Genomic DNA, 17,144 nt, shown 5'->3' on the forward strand with positions numbered 1-17,144 from the left:
ACAGAGCTGTCTCATGGAAGTAATGCTCTTCCTTGACTTTCACCATGAGGGACTCTCGATTGGTAGTCTTGGTAATTTCCATGTACCACTGATGCAATTCATACATTCCCGCTGAGAGCTTCTTGACCTCCTCAGGCTTGACCAAAGGTTCACCGCGGAAATATTTCCATTTTATGTCCTCCTCTCTAAGCGTATCCATGGGCTCGATCTCTAGGAGTTGATAAACAATGATACTGAGCTCTGTAGACTGCCTTCTATGCTCGTCGGTTATTACCAGCTGATCGGCGCTGGTACTCGCATGTGTTGGTACAATGAGCCAGGGGGTCGATTGCACCGCCTATTCTCCCAGCTGGGGAACGGTTTTCCCGCTTTTTTGGTAGCTGCTTGGCTCGAGCTCGAGCTTGACTCCTTCTTTTGTTGTCCTTAATGTTCCTTTATGATTTGGCGCTCATAGTCTGAGTCAACGGGCTTGGGAGGTGGTTCTTTAGCCATACAAATAAAGTGGTCAACGATATGCTTAGGCACTTTCTCCTTTAGCGGCGGTGGCGGTTTCGGTCCAAAATGGGCGTCCAATTGGGCTCGCACTTCAGCTTCGTTTTCCTTCGGAGTTAGGTTGTAAGGCCTCTTCGGAAGAGGCGCGCGGCTGCTTGGACCATATTGAAATCGCTTGCCTCCTGTACCTGATCTTGTACCTCGACTTCTACTGCTACGCACCATAGCTGGGGCGGCTCTCTTCCGCTGTTGCTGAGGTGGCAAAGACGACTTATGTGGTTGACTTGGAGGAGGAGAAGTGGGCTGACGCGGTGCCAGACTTGGAGCAGGAGGAGTGGCCTGACACAGTGCCGGACTTGGAGGAGGAGGAGGGGTGGCCTAACACTACAAAAAAATACACTTCCGTGATGATACATGTTTGTCACAGTAGGTCGCGTTTTTTGTCATGCATGTACATCCATGACAAATTTATGACAGAATCAAGATAGTCATACATGTGCTGTCGTAGAAGTGTTCCATGACATTACCAAAATTATCATCATGGAAGTGTCCACTTCCATGACGATAAATCGCGCATCACAGAAGTGCTTTCGTCAAGGGTGACCGACACGTGGCATCCACCGTAACGGAACGCCGTTAAGCTATAGGGTTGGGTTTTGGTTCCGATAACCCGTTAACAGCCCCGACCAATGGGAAATTTCCACGTGTAAAATTCTTATTGGCTGAACGAAACACGTGTCAGCTCGTTAGTGGGTCAGATAGGCGCCTATGATACGTCGACACGTGGCACGGCCCAACAGAGGCCCATTCTTGTGAAAAGGCTGGCCCGTTTGACGTGGTCAAAAGGTGGCGGGTCGGCCCATGGAAAGCCTGTTAACGGCCTGTTTGCATATAGCCCATTTACAGCCCGCTAACCCAAGGCCCGTTACGCCCTATCCGAATTAGGCCCAGTAGCGTCATCTAGGCCATCCAATATGATTCCAGCCCGTTTTCACTTCTGGCCCATGTATGGCCCATGACGTCTTTCGGCCCATATGAGGCCCTATGTAAATCTTGGCCTATTAACGGCCCGTGGTGAAACTGGCCCGTAATGAACAGTGTATCACTTTACACCCATTAATGGCCCGTGGTGAAACTGGCCCGTAATGAATAGTGTATCACTTTATACCCATTAACGGTCCGTTATTCCGTTGGGCCGTTTCCAGCCCATGTTATCTTTCGGCCTTCTCAGAGCCCATTTATTCTTGGGCTCATTTCCAGCATTCGTTTACTTATGGCCCATTACTGTTATTTTCTGCTTGTGGGCCAAATTCAACCCGTGGTTACAGTCGGCCCGTTTGTGGTCCGTTAATACGTTGGGCCATTTTCATAGCGTCATCAAATATGGCCTATTAATGATGGCCTGTTACGGTCGGCCCATGAACGGATGATTCCAACTCTAGCCCGTTTACGGCCATAATGCGGCCTGTTATTGGCCCATGTTTGGCCAATCGATCATATGGCCTGTATAAGGCCCATTGATGATACAGCCCGTAGAAGGCCCATTGTTTCTACGGCCCATAGAAGGCCTACTGTTTCTACGGCCCGTAGAAGGCCCACTGTTTCTACGGCCCGTAGAAGGCCCACTGTTTCTACGGCCCGTAGGAGGCCCAGTGTCACTACAGTAAATATTAGCCCATGGTTATTGTGGCCTAGTTTTAAAAAATAGGTTATTGCAGCCACTAGTTAACCGCGGAAAAAGAACTGCAATGACTACAAGCAAACAAATAAACAAGACAACAAGGAAATAAATAAGCAAGCAACTAACGCTAGGCTATCACGGCTATTACACATATTACATCCACTGGGCATCAAAGTTCGCCACCAGTGCAAATATAGGGAACAAAGGAGCATATCATATACACTGGCCGTCAAAATTGGCCACCAGTGCAAATAAACGCGGTAGCAAAACAAGAGCATAACTGAAACAACTTCAGAAGAGCTCAAGAAATGTTATCCTGGGTATCCACCATGCTGGCAATAAGCTTAGCAAGCTGATTAGCTTTGTCTTGTTTGGCGCTAAAATCCTCCAACGCTTGATGTTGCACCAGAAAGTATGCATCTGAATGCTCCAGGGACTTCCATAGTCCTTCTGCTTCTTGTCGCAGCACAGCTGATCGATGTCTTTCAGCTTGTAGTTGAGACTCAAGAAACCAAACTGATTCAGACAGTGAGTTTGAATAGCTTGTGCAAGCGGTAGTGGCCAGTAACTCCAACACTAAACCAAGACAGGATGTGTCACTATCCTGAACCTTATCTGCATTACTTCCTTTACCGTTGCTTAATAAGGCACTCTTCCCCAATATTCTGTCAGCATTCTAAAAGAAGAAATAAGCAGACACATAACAAGTTTAGCATGTACTAGTATATGAAACTCATTTCGGTGAACCAGTTCATTAGTAAGGTGGACAGGATTAAACTACCAAGTCTTCTATTGCCAAGTACTAGTACATAATAAAAGCATCAAACAAACATATATCTATGTCCTATGGTAGCAATGGAATCTTAAATTAGAACAGTTGTTCTTCAGGTTTAGGCACTTGTTCTACATGAACAGAGTACATTAAGACGCAAGAATATAATACTTAAAAATAGAAAATGAGCTCATAGACCTTACCACATTCTTGGTTCGGGACCAATACAGAACAAGGCGTTCCCAGTCATCGTCCAGTAAATGTGTCTCAGAGAACGTAAGGGAATTTGATGAGTTTCTTTGCCGGTGAAGTACATTTTCTTCAGGTAATTCCGATACTGCCACCAAGCATTCTTGAAGATAGCAGAGATATTAGCACAGGTTACCTCATCCTGAGTATCCAAATCGGTCCTTCTCTATAGAGAAAAATGGGAAAATTTGTTGTATTATAACCATCATGGAGGTAGGATGTATGGGACGAAGCAAAGTAATTGCCATGAATAACATTACTTACACATAAATCCTGGACAAACACCTGCAACTGGCATTTTCCTTCATCTTCAGTATAATATTTCCAAGATGGGAAGATACGCACATATGATTTAAAAACATCAAATGCGATAGATGCTAAACTACGACTAGCTGGTTGTGCTTCCTCCACAGGAATAGGCGTACTAACTGGTGGAGTTTCGGGTTCGCCGTGATAGTACAGGCCCTTTGGGCATTGGAGCTGCCTTACTAACTACTCTTGTTTGGGAGCTCTGTGGTGGAGATGGTGCTGTGTCAACAGGAACTGGGTTACTATCGGCTGGGGTTGGGGTTAGATTGGGTGAAGCTGGTTCTCTGTCCATCGTAGTAGGGGTACAATCTGTGAGAGTTTGGGTTGTGTGTGGTAGGGCTGGTTCTTGTGCATGTACAACCGGGGTGCTATCTCCACCAAGAGGTAGCACTATTTTATTTGAAGACCGTGTTTTTAGTCCGCTAGATACTGGCATCACCCGCTCCAATTCAAATGGCTGATAAACATGAAACACAGTTGAATGTACAGAAATTGTATGAGAGACAGATGCAATAGATAGTGTGGAAAAAAGAGGGCATGAAATAGTTGACATGCATATTGTTTAACTAAAACGGATAGCATGACATAATTTCACATATATGATGTCTATCTAAACTAGATAGCATAGCATAACATAATTCAGAGATATGATGAATAACTAAACAGGATCGCATGACATAATTCACCTACATGTTATCTAAGTAATCAGGATCGCATCATTTAATTCACATATGTGATTTATATGCTAAACAGAGGGCATTCGATATGATATCTGAACTAAGAACATGGTGTTGAATATTGTGTATATGATGTCTAAACTATGCAATGCAAGACACCATATGCATGATATGAGCAGTATAACCGTGCCAAGTTAGAGCATACACCTCAGTGGGGGAATAGGACTGGTCATCTGTCTCTGAATCCATCTCTGAGGAGCTATCGGGACCCAACAAGAGATCTGCTTCGACAGGTAGCACTGTCTGCTCTGAAGGCCTTGTTTTCACTCCAGAATTTTCCATCTCCCACCCAAATGGCTGATTCACAGGAAGAGTAGTTTAATGTACAAACATTGTCGACAAATGGAAATGTAATGAAGAAAAGGATGGGCAAGATATCATTCAAATATATGATGCCTGGTTAAACAGGATGGCATTGCACATTTCGCATATATTATGGCTGGCTAAAAGACATGAGACTGCATAATTCCCATATATGATATAGAAACTAAACAGGTGGCATTACAAAACATGTCTAAACTAAGTAGATGACATATATGATGTCAAAAGTAGGCACTGCAAGGCAACATATGCATGATATGACTAACATCATCATGCCAAGGTAGAGCAAACACTTTGGGGGGGGGGGGTAGGAGTGGTTAGCGGCGTCCGAATCCGCCTTAGAACAGATATCTTCCTCTGGATTACAATCTGGAGAGGGGTGGGGAGGGTTTGCCATTGAACCCACCATGGAGCGATGTCTGCATGACATTGTATTGCCGCGCAAAACTCTTCTCTTTTTCTCTACATGTTCAACATGACTGTGTAGAATATCTGACACGCATACGGAAAAAATATGGTGAGATTATGTAAGGAGAGCATGCAGAAATTTAGAGTGATGGTAACAACCAGTGGATCGATGTTTTTCCGTTGAACCAAAATAGCCCTAATGGATCGACGTGAATGTATAGTAATAAGTGATGCAACAAGTGTACAACCTCTTTGCCATAGCCGTGTCGACCTCGGCATCATTGGGTTGGTCGCTGAAGCAGTTGAGGCAGAGGTGGCTGTCGGAGGTGTGGAGGAAGATCTGAGGAATCTGTAGACGGCGTCCAGGGCACTACTCTGTTGTGATGGATCGTTCTGTCGTTGGAGCAGCTCCGGTGAGCCATAAGACGTCAAGGCTGAAGCAGCACAAGATAGACATCGTCAATCTCAAGTGGGATTCTAATAGCATCTCCAATAGATGATGTAAAATGGATGTAAAATTAACATCACCAAAAACCACCTGACTACAATAGATGAGGTAAAAACTGTTGACTCTAAACTTAACTGTTGAAACTGAAATTTACTGTGGAATCTGAATGCTACTGTCGAAACTGAACGCAATGGTAGCAGAGAGGCACTTGACATGTAGTTTAGGGAGGGCCTGCAGTTCATCTTCAACCTGCACCCCCCTGAGCCGCCAGCCACCACCGGCCGAACCGCCGGCCCCAGCGCCGCCTCGCCGCCCCGAAACAACTCACCACCGCCGCCCCGGCCAGCCCTCTAGCCCCCCACCCTGAACCCTAAGATAGATAGTGGGGTACCTCTCTGGCGAGCCCCCGTCCCCGCTGTGGGTGGTTCTTCCTTGACTCCGGCGAGCCCCCCCAACCCCTGAAAATCGACTGACCCAAAAGTCGATTCAGTCGACTGAAGTGTGGCTTAATCGGAGCAGAGCAGCAACAGGAGCGAGGGGGAGAGCAGCAGCAGCAGCTGGGCAAGCGAGCGATCGAGCGAGAGCCGGAGCAGCAGCAACAGATCCGGCTGGTATGGACGCCACCGTCGAAGGGGCCTCACACTGGGGGAGAGCCGCCGTGGAGATGTCACCCGTAGCGCCGGCTTCAAGGTAGCCGCTCCATGGGGGTGCAGGATGGAGCACCATCGGCGCCGGGAGGTCGAGTTAAGGAGAAGGTGCGATGCGATGAGTGTACAACCTCTTTGGTGGAGCCGAGTAGGCCTCGGCTTCGTCCTAGGAGTCGGTGAGGATGCTGCGGTTCTGGTGGAGCAGGTTAAGGCGGCGCTGTGGGGATGGAGCAGCCACGATAGACGAGGCGATCGTCGGAGCAGTTCCTTGGAGGTGGAGGATGGGGCGGCTGAACCGGTGGGACGACGAGATGGACGATGGATCCTCATCCGGGGAGGTGGACGAGGGACGTCGAGCCGTTGCGATGTACGACGTCGTCGAGGAAGAGGCTCCGGCTGGGCAGTGGTGACGTGGCGGACGGAGGAGGGTGGGGTTTCATGGCTGGAGCGGAGAGGTTATGGCGACCTGGGATTTCGAATAGCGAAAAGGGGGCAATGGGAGGGGGTGAAGCATGACTTAGTAACGCGCTTGTCCAAAATGTAGGGTGTGTTACAAAAGTACCCCCCACCGATTTGAACTAGCGGCCCTTTCGGCTCAGGGTTAGAAGGGGGGTTTCGCGTGTCGGGATTTGGCAGCTGGAGGGAGTTTTCGCGCGCATTGTAATTTTGGGATAGCAAGGCGCGGGTTGTGAAGGCGCCAGTTTTGGGAGCACGATATCTGAATTTTTGGGATATAACAAGACACGGGTTGAATTTTAGGGACAATCCTAACGTGTAGTAATATTGTACTTGTACGTACCAAATCAATTCGCACTTCCCTCAACCAAAAAGAAAACGAAAAAATAAAACTATTCACACCACACAAAGAGAGAGTCTTGCCCCGTTTTACTATACAAATGCTATTCAAAGCTACTCCCTCCTTCCATCTATATAGGGCCTAATGCGTTTTTCGATGCTAACTTTGACCAAATATTAGAGCAATGATATATGACATGCAACTTACACAAAGCACACCATTAAATTCGTCTGTGAAAGGTTCTTTCAATGATATAATTTTCACATTGTGCATGTCATGTACTATTAATCTTGTAAATAGTCAAAGGCGGTCTTAAAAATCTCATTACGCCCTATATAGATGGAAGGAGGGAGTATGAATCCATGTTATGTCTGATTAAATTTTTTCGCTTGCTGTATAATGCATGTAACCTACTCATACCAACATTTTAGTGCATTCCAAATGTCTATACTACCGCTGCAATTCGAACTAAATTTGAATTCGTTTCTCTATTTCAATAAGAATCTACAATCATGATTGTTTCCAACTTCAACCATCATAGTTTCCTTGCTATCTGCCAGATATAAATCAGACGGCCTATAATGCAGGATGGTAGGCACACCATCATCAACAACTCTGTTTTTTTATAAGAGTAGAGATAAAATGTATTAAATGTAGTATACCATGTTCATAACCACACCATGTGTATCACCGTTATATATATTCACACATCCGTCGGTTTGAAACACTATGATAAATTCTTCAAATATCTGAATTCGCTTTTTATGATGAAGTATATATGATCTCTATTCGTCTTTTACACCCACACAACCCTCTTATCTTTGTAGCTAGCGCTAACTTTCTCTTGTGCATGCACACGCCCGCATCCCTCTCACCCTTCCTCAGCATTCTATAGCTCCATCATGCAAATTCGTCTTTTCACTTTAGGTCGTTCACCCACGGTGTGTGTAGGCCCCCCAGCTCCTTCTTTATGGCACACATCGATCAATATGCCTCTCTAGCCAGGTGTGCCTAGCACAAACACAAGCTTCCCCTCTTCTCTTATCACCGTCCATGCCTCACTCCCACCACTCTTTTCATAGTTCTCGTACTCGCACACTCCTCCCCCTCGATATAGTATGCATCTCGTACCACCTCCTACATGCATCCCTCTCTCTATATCCTTCTCCTCGTGCCTCATTTGGTTCTAACACACACACGCATGTATATCAATCGATCTCCCAACATATACCTAGATCGACTTTAACTAACCCCCCATCGATCGACGTACCTCAAAAGTTATGTCTCTCCTTTCTCTTACAAAGGGCGATTGATCTTCCTATGTAGTTACGTCTTCTTACCACAGCCACATCGTCCCCCCTCATCATTCGTGCATGCCTCCTGACCCATCTCTCACACGCATGTGCATAGACAACAAGCAGCCATCTCCTCTCTTATTGATATTGCGGGCGTGCCCTCCGTTTGTCTAGCAAGCCTATCCCACCATTTGTTAGAAGCAACTCCACTACCACCCCCTCCAACACTCTAGCTCTGTCTCTCTCCCAACCTTATTCATCTCCTGCACATATGCATGGATGCCGATCGATCTCCCTTAATACATGAGGTAGGCCTCTCTCCTCCTCCACACATATACCAGCCATTGTACCTCTATAGTTAATTGGGCCTCCCTATTCCCCCACCACACACCGATAGTCGAGCGCTGTTGGTAGGTATCCATGCCACAGAGACAAACTGCACATGTCCCATCTCATGTTCCAGTAGGCCAACCACTCTATATCTTTGACGTGGGCACACACAAATTCGATGGCACTCTTTATCGATCGCGCGCGCGCACACACACACACACATCATCCCTCTCTTCGATTCTATGGACACCTCAAGCCGATGATACCTCCACTCTCTTCTCGTGGATCGCCCCCTCTATATATATGTTATATCTAGGACTCTATTTCACACACATTGCATATGTTAAATTTTTTGATTGACCCCCCCCCCCACAAAAAAAACTCTCAAGAACCCACACACTATATCTCTCTAGGTTTGTATATCTCTCTCACACAACCCCACGTAGGTGGTGTACGTATACAAGAAGAGAATAGGTGCACCGTGCACGTACTCACGCTTCGTGCCCAGCCACACCCGCGCAGGTACACGGTGGAGCTCATTTCTTTACGAAATGGCAGCCCACGTGCTAATTTGAATGCCTGTAGCGGTTGTTTACCTAGGGAGGTCGTGTACCACGCGTGCATGAAACAAAGTTCGACTTGACGCGTTGCTGCGTTATTTTTAAATAAAGTTATAGCGCTCAATGGCACATACACAGAATATAAAACGATTTTTATGGAGGAAAAGGTAGTCCGCTCTTTAGAGTATCTCACACAAGGCCCCGGTGGCCTCTCTCTCGCTCTCACCATTGGTCACTGATCCAGCCGCATCCCGTCCGCCGGGGGAAAGGGAGTGCGGTGGCCTCTCTCTCTCTCACCTTTGGTCACTGATCCGGCCGCATCCCATCCGCCGGGGGAAAGGGAGTGTGGTGGCCTCTCTCTCTCTCTCTCTCATCGCTGGTCATTGATCCGGCCGCATCCCGTCCGCTGGGGGAAAGGGAGGAAATGCATCATTTCTCCGTTCGACGACGCCGAGGCAGCACGTCCCGATCTGCGGTACACGTCGTTCTCTCTAACCAAGCTCTAGCGCGGCAGGGCCTACGCCACCTGCTCGCAGATTCCACCTGCCGCCGCTCACCTAGTTACATCCCGACGACCTCCAGGTATCCCCTCCGGCCTTGCTCCACTTCCCATTTTCCCAGATTGCTACATGTGGATCTTCCATAGTTCTTTGCCCAAAACGTAGCTCATCCGCCGTACTTTCCATATTGCATTCTCGTCCTCACACCGTTTTAGACAAACACAACCGTGTTGTTATCTTCCCTTAGGACAAGGAATATGCTTCTTTTTTGTCGTCGCATGTGTCATCAACTGTTATTGGCCAGTAATTGTTTCCTTTCTACCTCTTTTTTGCAAAGGGCTATCCATTTCACGTCGTTGCTATTGCGACCTTTTGGTGAACTGCACAAATCACTTTTTTCTTAAGAGTGTTTTGTGCAGTTGTACTAAAATGTCACACGGGCAACGTCTCTACATTTCAGTGCGACTGCACAAAGGGAGATTGGTTTTGCTCTATCCTCCTCATCCAACTCCGAGCCTAATCTTCTCCAACTAGTTAGTCTTAAGAGAGACTGCAAAGGTGACTGGCTTCTATTTGTGTGTTTATTGTTTCATCAGCAGTCCTCTATTATCGTAATCACACTTGATATCTTTGGAACAGGGACGATTAGCTCTATTTTAGTGGAACTGCACAAAATGATCGGAATGTTGCATGCTCCAGATAGCTACTTTTTTCCCAACATGCCTTGTTGATTTAGACAGAGCTGGGGGACGTTGCTGCCAATGAAAGCATGGATCAATTTTAATTTAACACCTTCTCACAACTTTGTCTTCAGTTGTGATGTAATTATTAGCTCTAATCTGCTAATAATTGACATGCATTAGCAAGGAAGTTAGTTTTTTATTGTTTCCGAAAGAGCGTCGATGGCAAGACACGCGAAACAAAAGCTGAAAGCTCACACCATTATACAATTTCATGTCGCTGGAAAATTATTTGTATAGTACGTCAATTATGTAAACAAATGATGGAAGCTTGATAGCATTGCTAGAAGCCTCTTCATCATCCGGGTCCATGTGCCATGCACAAAATTATACTCCTTCGTTCCTAAATATTTGTCTGTTTACAAATTTCAAACGGGTATATTTTAGAGTGTAGATTCACTCATTTTGCTTCGTATGTGTACTCCCTCCATTCCTAAATATTCTATTCGTCTTAACAGAGATTTCAACAAGTGACTACATACGGAGCAAAATGAGTGAATCTACACTCTAAAATATGTCTATATACATCCGTATGTGCCAGTCCATTTGAAATCTCTAAAAAGACAAATATTTGAGTAGTCACTCGTTGAAATCTCTAGAAAGACAAATACTCCGGAGTATATTTAAGAACCGAGGGGGTAGTGCACAACCGCATGGGAGACTCAGCCCGGTCATTGCGCCGCATTAATAGTGAGTGATGAGCAGTCAAATCATAAGCCCCACCTTTCCCACTGTATGTTGCTCTGAAGAAGCAACCATCAATACACTCTTCTTTGAATCCACTCATACTACTCCATCCGTCACTATTTATACAACGCGCTTCAGAAAAAAGAAAAAAATCTGTGGGACCAAGGCGACTAGCGATCGGCCTGAAAAATAGCATTGGTAGTTATAGCATAGCGTCTATTACTAGAGGGAATAATGCGTACACACATGCATGCAGTGCTTCCACCCCGGGTACACACATGCATGCACTCCGTAGTAGTATAGAACATGGAGAAAAAATTGTGGACTTGATTGCGGTTACCACGCCCTAATTAATTGAGCATTAAACCAAACACGTCTAAAGTCTCTCTGGTGGTGGAAATGCATTGAGAGAAATGCATCATAATGAAGCGCGCCCTGTAAACTATGACGAAGGGTGGAGTAGTATGAAGGTGCAAAACCAAGTACATGTACTACTGCGCTTGGCTCTTCACCCCTTCGTGAAGTCGAACAATGATGGTACTCCGCATGTTGGGTACTACAGTGTATGCCTCTGACAATCTGACATCGAATGGACTGATGCATGTCCACCGAGGGTAGGTTGCATTAGTCAAAAGGCGTAAGCGAGCTTCACCTTGTCCTGCAAGTTTCTCCTTGTTCTGCGAGTTGACGGGACACACCAAAAAGTAGTGCTAGTCCATACTCCCTCCTTTCCGGTTAATATGGCTTAATCTTTTTTGTGGGTAAATAAGAGAGCTTTATTCATATATAAGCATTCTTAGGACGATCAGCCAAGACACTGGTCACTAGGAAGCGAGGTACCCCGCAAAAAAAGAAGTAGGAAGCGAGGTGCTTCATCAAGCCAGCTCTCGGCCACATTCAAAGTGCAGCAAGCACGGTTCGCACGAAGATGCGCCACAAGGTTTGCTGACCTGTTTACATGCTGAATAACAAAAAAAGAGGAAATGTTACTGAGCGCTACTATTTGTAACAGGATATGAGCCAGAATTAAGCGAGAATTGTGGCGAGTGTTCCATGCAATCAACTTCCATTATCACATGCGAGAACCCTCGAAGAGAACCAAATGTGTTGAAGATTGCTTTCTCACATTTTAAAATTATAATAAGAGAGCAGACGCTCCTCCATCCGGTTCCTAGTACTAGTATAGTACGTACCTTTATGGACTATAGTAGTAGTACTAGTAAACTTTGCGCTTGGCTGTTCGGGAAGTCGAACAATAATAGCACTAGTAGTATAGTGTATGCTTTTGGCAATCTGACACCGAATTAATTGTTGCACGTCCACCGCCTGAGCGAGGGAGAGCTTGCATTAGTCAAAAGTTTCTCCTCGTCCTGCGAGCCACCACGCGCAAGCTTCTCCCGTCCTGCAACCTTCTCCTCGTTCAGCAAGTTGACGGGACACAGCAAAGTAATGCTAGTCCATGATGCCTCCTCTTCGGTTAATATGGCTTAATTTCAAACGAGATAAATACACTGTCTGTCACTGTATATTTTAAAAAATACGGTCAGTGGACTTCATAATAGGCTCATTGCGCTTAATATATATATTTTCCGGTGTTCATACGGTCACTAGCTCACCCTGACTGAGTATGTGTGTGCATGCACATGTAGGTTGAGCACTTGAGCGTGACCGTGTGTGTTCCGTCGTGTGCTCGGACATGCATGCATTAGGGCGTCACACACGTTTTTGCGTCCATGTGTACATGTGACTGTTGCATACACATAGGGGGAGTACGTGTAGGGGCCACTAAGGAGCAGTCAAATCACACAGTAAGTTAGTCGGAAGAAGCAACCATCATTTCACTCTTGAATAACATGTACGCAATATAAAATGGTTGATATGGAGAGAAAAAGAAAACCACTACATATACACTAGCAGGAGCCTAAGCTACAAGCCTGCTTGCTTAGGTTTCTCTCTTCACAAGCATAGAACGACGAGCATGATCCCGTAGCTGGGGGAAGGGAACAATGTTCTGCGTAGACGCGGTCGACATCGGCGAGGGAGAAAACCCAGAGTCGGTGCGTCCCAATCGGGGGTCACTGCGGTATATATGGGCCGATGCCGCGTCCCAACCGCCCTTCTAGCTACAGCCCGACGTCCCAGGTAGTCCATCTTCCTTTTGGATCCGGCTTGCTCCACTGCCGTAGCTCCATCTCCATGTCGATCTTTCTCTACTTCTACTGGCTTCTATTTGTGATGAGTTTATGTCTCATGAACTAGTGCCAGTACTATTATTCTAATCACACTTCTTCAATATCTTTGCCATCAGGGATGCTCAGGTCGATTTTAGTGGAACTGCACAAAAGCATCGTAGGATCCGAGGGTGCCAGCCGTCTTTCCTTCTCGACATGGAAAGTGCTATGGAACAAGAGGTACCAGAAGGTGGAGAACCAAAGAGTGCTACTTCTATTGTTGCTGACATTCTCACTAAAGAATCTCCCTCTAGCACATTCCTTCGGCAGGTTCTACCTGGCCAGGAAATTAAATCATGTTTAGGGTTTAAGTTGTAGTGACCCCATCAGTACTTTTTCTATCGTACACGCTCTCACAACTTTTTTCTTTAGTTGTGAAGTAAATATTGGCTATGATATGTGAATCATTAAGATGCATCAGCATGCGTGTTAGTTTTCCTTTGTATTTGATGGAATGTTGTAACGGGGCAACCTTGGAATAGGAATGAAAATGGAGTGGAAAAGTTTCCATTTTCCGGAGAAAATTGGAAATGGAGAGTAACCAATGTTTCGTTTCGTTGGATCGCGCCATCGAGCAAAACCAACGTTTAAATCACGTCTATCGTGTTCGTGTCTCACCCTCCTCCACGGCTCGTCCCCACACGGTCGCTCGGCATGCCACTCACCGCAAACCAAGTACTATACCATAACTTTCCTGCCTGCTTGTCGATGGATCACGCCATGGAGTACTAGCACTACTGGAAGAGATTGACGAGTTGGGGGAGGACAGCTAGCTGTAGCACGGACTCCCAAGAACTTACTACTAGAAGAGATCGCGCATGTTGTAGCCGGCTATTGCGACCTTTGAACGCAGAGCAGCCGCGTGCACCCGGAAGCGGCGTGGGCGACGCTCTCTCGGCCGGCACGCCACAATCAATGCCAGCGCCAGTGAGAGGTCACGTCCGCTCTGGCCAGGCATGAATGCGGCACTAACCGTTTCGGGCCGGAAGCACGCGCGGGTGATTAAGAGGGTTCGGGTTGGTCAGGACCGGCCGTGGCAGCGGTCCGGACGTGCGCAAACAAGAGATGTTGTACGTTAATATTGCTGCGTATATAATTAACAACGTAAATAATGTGCCAGTTGGACAAATATGATTGGAGATGGATATGGAAATGGAATTTTACGTAAACACGGATATGCATGTCTATGTCTATGTGTGTGTGCGCGACGACTCTCGCGACCTGGAAGCGGGGGCGTGTTTTTGATCAAGTTTTCTTTCTTGGTACGTTAGAAAATCAGTTTGTCTAATTCACATCTAAGGATATCACATCTAAGCTCCCACAAGTATATAATGTAGCAACAAGAAACAAAAAAACTAGGAAAAAACCACAAACAGAGTGGACATCAACTTATATGTGACATAACTATGTCACATCTAGATGTGTCCTAGACAGACCCTTAAAAAATTGTCTGCCAGTTTTCGTTTCTTTTTTTCAGGAACGCGCGTATTCTATTTAAAACCACTGATATGGAGAGATTTTTTTACTCCATTATAGCCTCTTGCTTGATAGAGTTTCTCGCGTCTCGCTCTCTCACCCTCTCCATATCAAAACAAGATGACAATGTCCACTCTATCTCTCTCCTCACCGGTGGTCACAGATCCGGCCGAATCCCGTACGCTGCGGGAGGTGAGGAGGTGCAGCGTTGACGTTGTCGCCGTCGGTGACGGTGGAAGCCGATGCGCACCGTCCTCTCGAAGCCAGCGCTGGCGCGGATGAAGATCCTTCGCGCCCTTGTTAGCTGCCGTCGTGTGGGCAGATCCCGCCCGCCCGCCTAAACGACATCTCGCCCACCTGAGGTATAACTTCTTGTACTGGTCCAGCTCCCCAGGTCACTGCGTGCGGGTTTTCTTCTATGCGACTACTCCCTAGCTCCCCATGCATAGTAGCTAGGGTTCGTCGGCTGGTCCAACATGACCTACTAGTACTATTATAGAGGAAATGCCACTCAAAAAGTTGTCCTGATTTATGCCTCGGTGGAGGTATACATGTTGTTTCGACAAAACGTACATGGTGGTTGTGCGGTCATTGTCCATATGGTGGTAGTACTATCACTGGTTAAATGAAGAAATGCTTTTTTTCTCGGGTATCCTGGTTTAGTTCCCATCAAGATAATTATGATGCTTCTGTTTGTTGGTGTGCTTTTCATTAATTCTTATTAACAATTGAGATGTCGTTGCTAACCCTTTTTTATATTTTTGGAAACAGCGATGTGTGTCTCCATACCCGGGCATGTCTTCCTCAATTTTAGTGGAACTGCACAAAATTGGATGGCCATTGTTCTTCCACCTCACTGTCCTCTGCCACGTGGTTCTTCCTTCCTCGAGCTTGATTACTGAGAAGAAACAGACCACAGTGAGGATTTGTCGAACTTCTTAGGTGTCTCACCCAAACTTGATGCCAAATGAATGATGCATCGCCACGATGACCTATCGATGCTCATGGTTGCGCCTCATGGTTGCGTCGGCTGGTGAAGTTGATCGATTTTCGACGAAAAACAAGTTGTCTTCCATCAGTGCTCTTTGCTTGTTACGCACAAAGATGATATCCTTCGTCAGTTCACCTTGGTTGCATTGGATACGCAGTCGTCTTTCACGTTGGTGCAATTTTCGCTAGGGTTTTATGACAGGTGGGCCCAAAATGTGGCTGGCTCACCTGTCATACAGCCAAAAGCGGGTGCAGTGAAGGCACCGGAGCTCAGTCTGTACTACAGTAGTATATACATAAGTGGGAGCCTCAACGCTTGTTCGCTAGGGTTTGCACTCTCCACACGCTCGCCGCACTACATATATGTTACACACTGGAGGCTCAGCGTTCATTTGCTAGGGTTTGCTATATTCACAGTCTCTCACCCTCTCTTCACCAGATCTAAACAAGACCGCGTTGGCCTCTTGTCTCTCTCTCTCCCCCTCACAGCTGGTGAAGGAGGCGTCCGTATCCCGTCGCACCGGGAAGGGGACAAGGTGCAGCATTCACTCTATCGCCTTCGGCGAGGGAGGCAATCCACTGCCGGCTGCATTGTTCTCTTTCACCCAGCGCCTGTGCGGGAGGGCCACCGACCCCTTCTTCCTTGCTGCCGTATGTAGTGTGGGCATATTCGGCCTCCTGTCGCATGCCTTGCCACATCCCGACGACCCTAAGGTATAAGTTTCTTTGAAACCGTCGTTGCTCTAGCTGCATGTGGATCTTTTTCGATCTGTATTCGAATCTAGGTCTTGGTTCAAAGAGGAAAGAAGGGTGCAGTGGGCTGGAGCAAGAATCTAGGACATGGTTCAATGAGGAAAGTAGGGGCGGAAAGTAGTATAGACTGGCTATCCAGCCGCTTTGTAGGTCGAAAAGGGAAAAAGGGGGTAACCCAGTACACACATGTGTAAGGAACCGATCTCTTTGTTGAAAAGGGAAAGAAACTGGGGGGTCGGGTAGTTTGTGCACGACTAGATTTGCTGCCCTCACATAGGAAGAAGGTTCAAAGAGAACTAATATGGGACCAGCGCATATATGTTGCTTGGCTACATACTCTGCATCACCCATTTATACGTGTGGACGCACATGGTGCTGGCATGTCCCATGCAGCTATTTTGCTGTTGTTAATCTCAGAATTAACTACTAATCTGTTTTAAAAGAATTTCTCTGTTAATATGAATCAATGCAACCGTTTTAGAAATGCTACTGTCCTATACTTTGTTTTCCATCAAGATAAGGTAGATGCTTCTTTTTGTGGCCGCGTGTTTCATCCTCCTTTATTGGTCAGTAATTGTTTTCTTTTTTGCCTCTTAAAACAGGGATATCTATTCAACTTGTTGCTATAGAAAACTTAAATGTCACACCGGCAACTTTGCTTGATTTCCGTGCAACTGCACAAAACTTGATTGGATTTCCTATTCGTGTTGGTAGATTCATAT

The sequence above is a fragment of the Triticum dicoccoides genome, chromosome 6A, assembly GCF_002162155.2.
Source record: "Triticum dicoccoides isolate Atlit2015 ecotype Zavitan chromosome 6A, WEW_v2.0, whole genome shotgun sequence".
NCBI lineage: Eukaryota > Viridiplantae > Streptophyta > Magnoliopsida > Poales > Poaceae > Triticum > Triticum dicoccoides.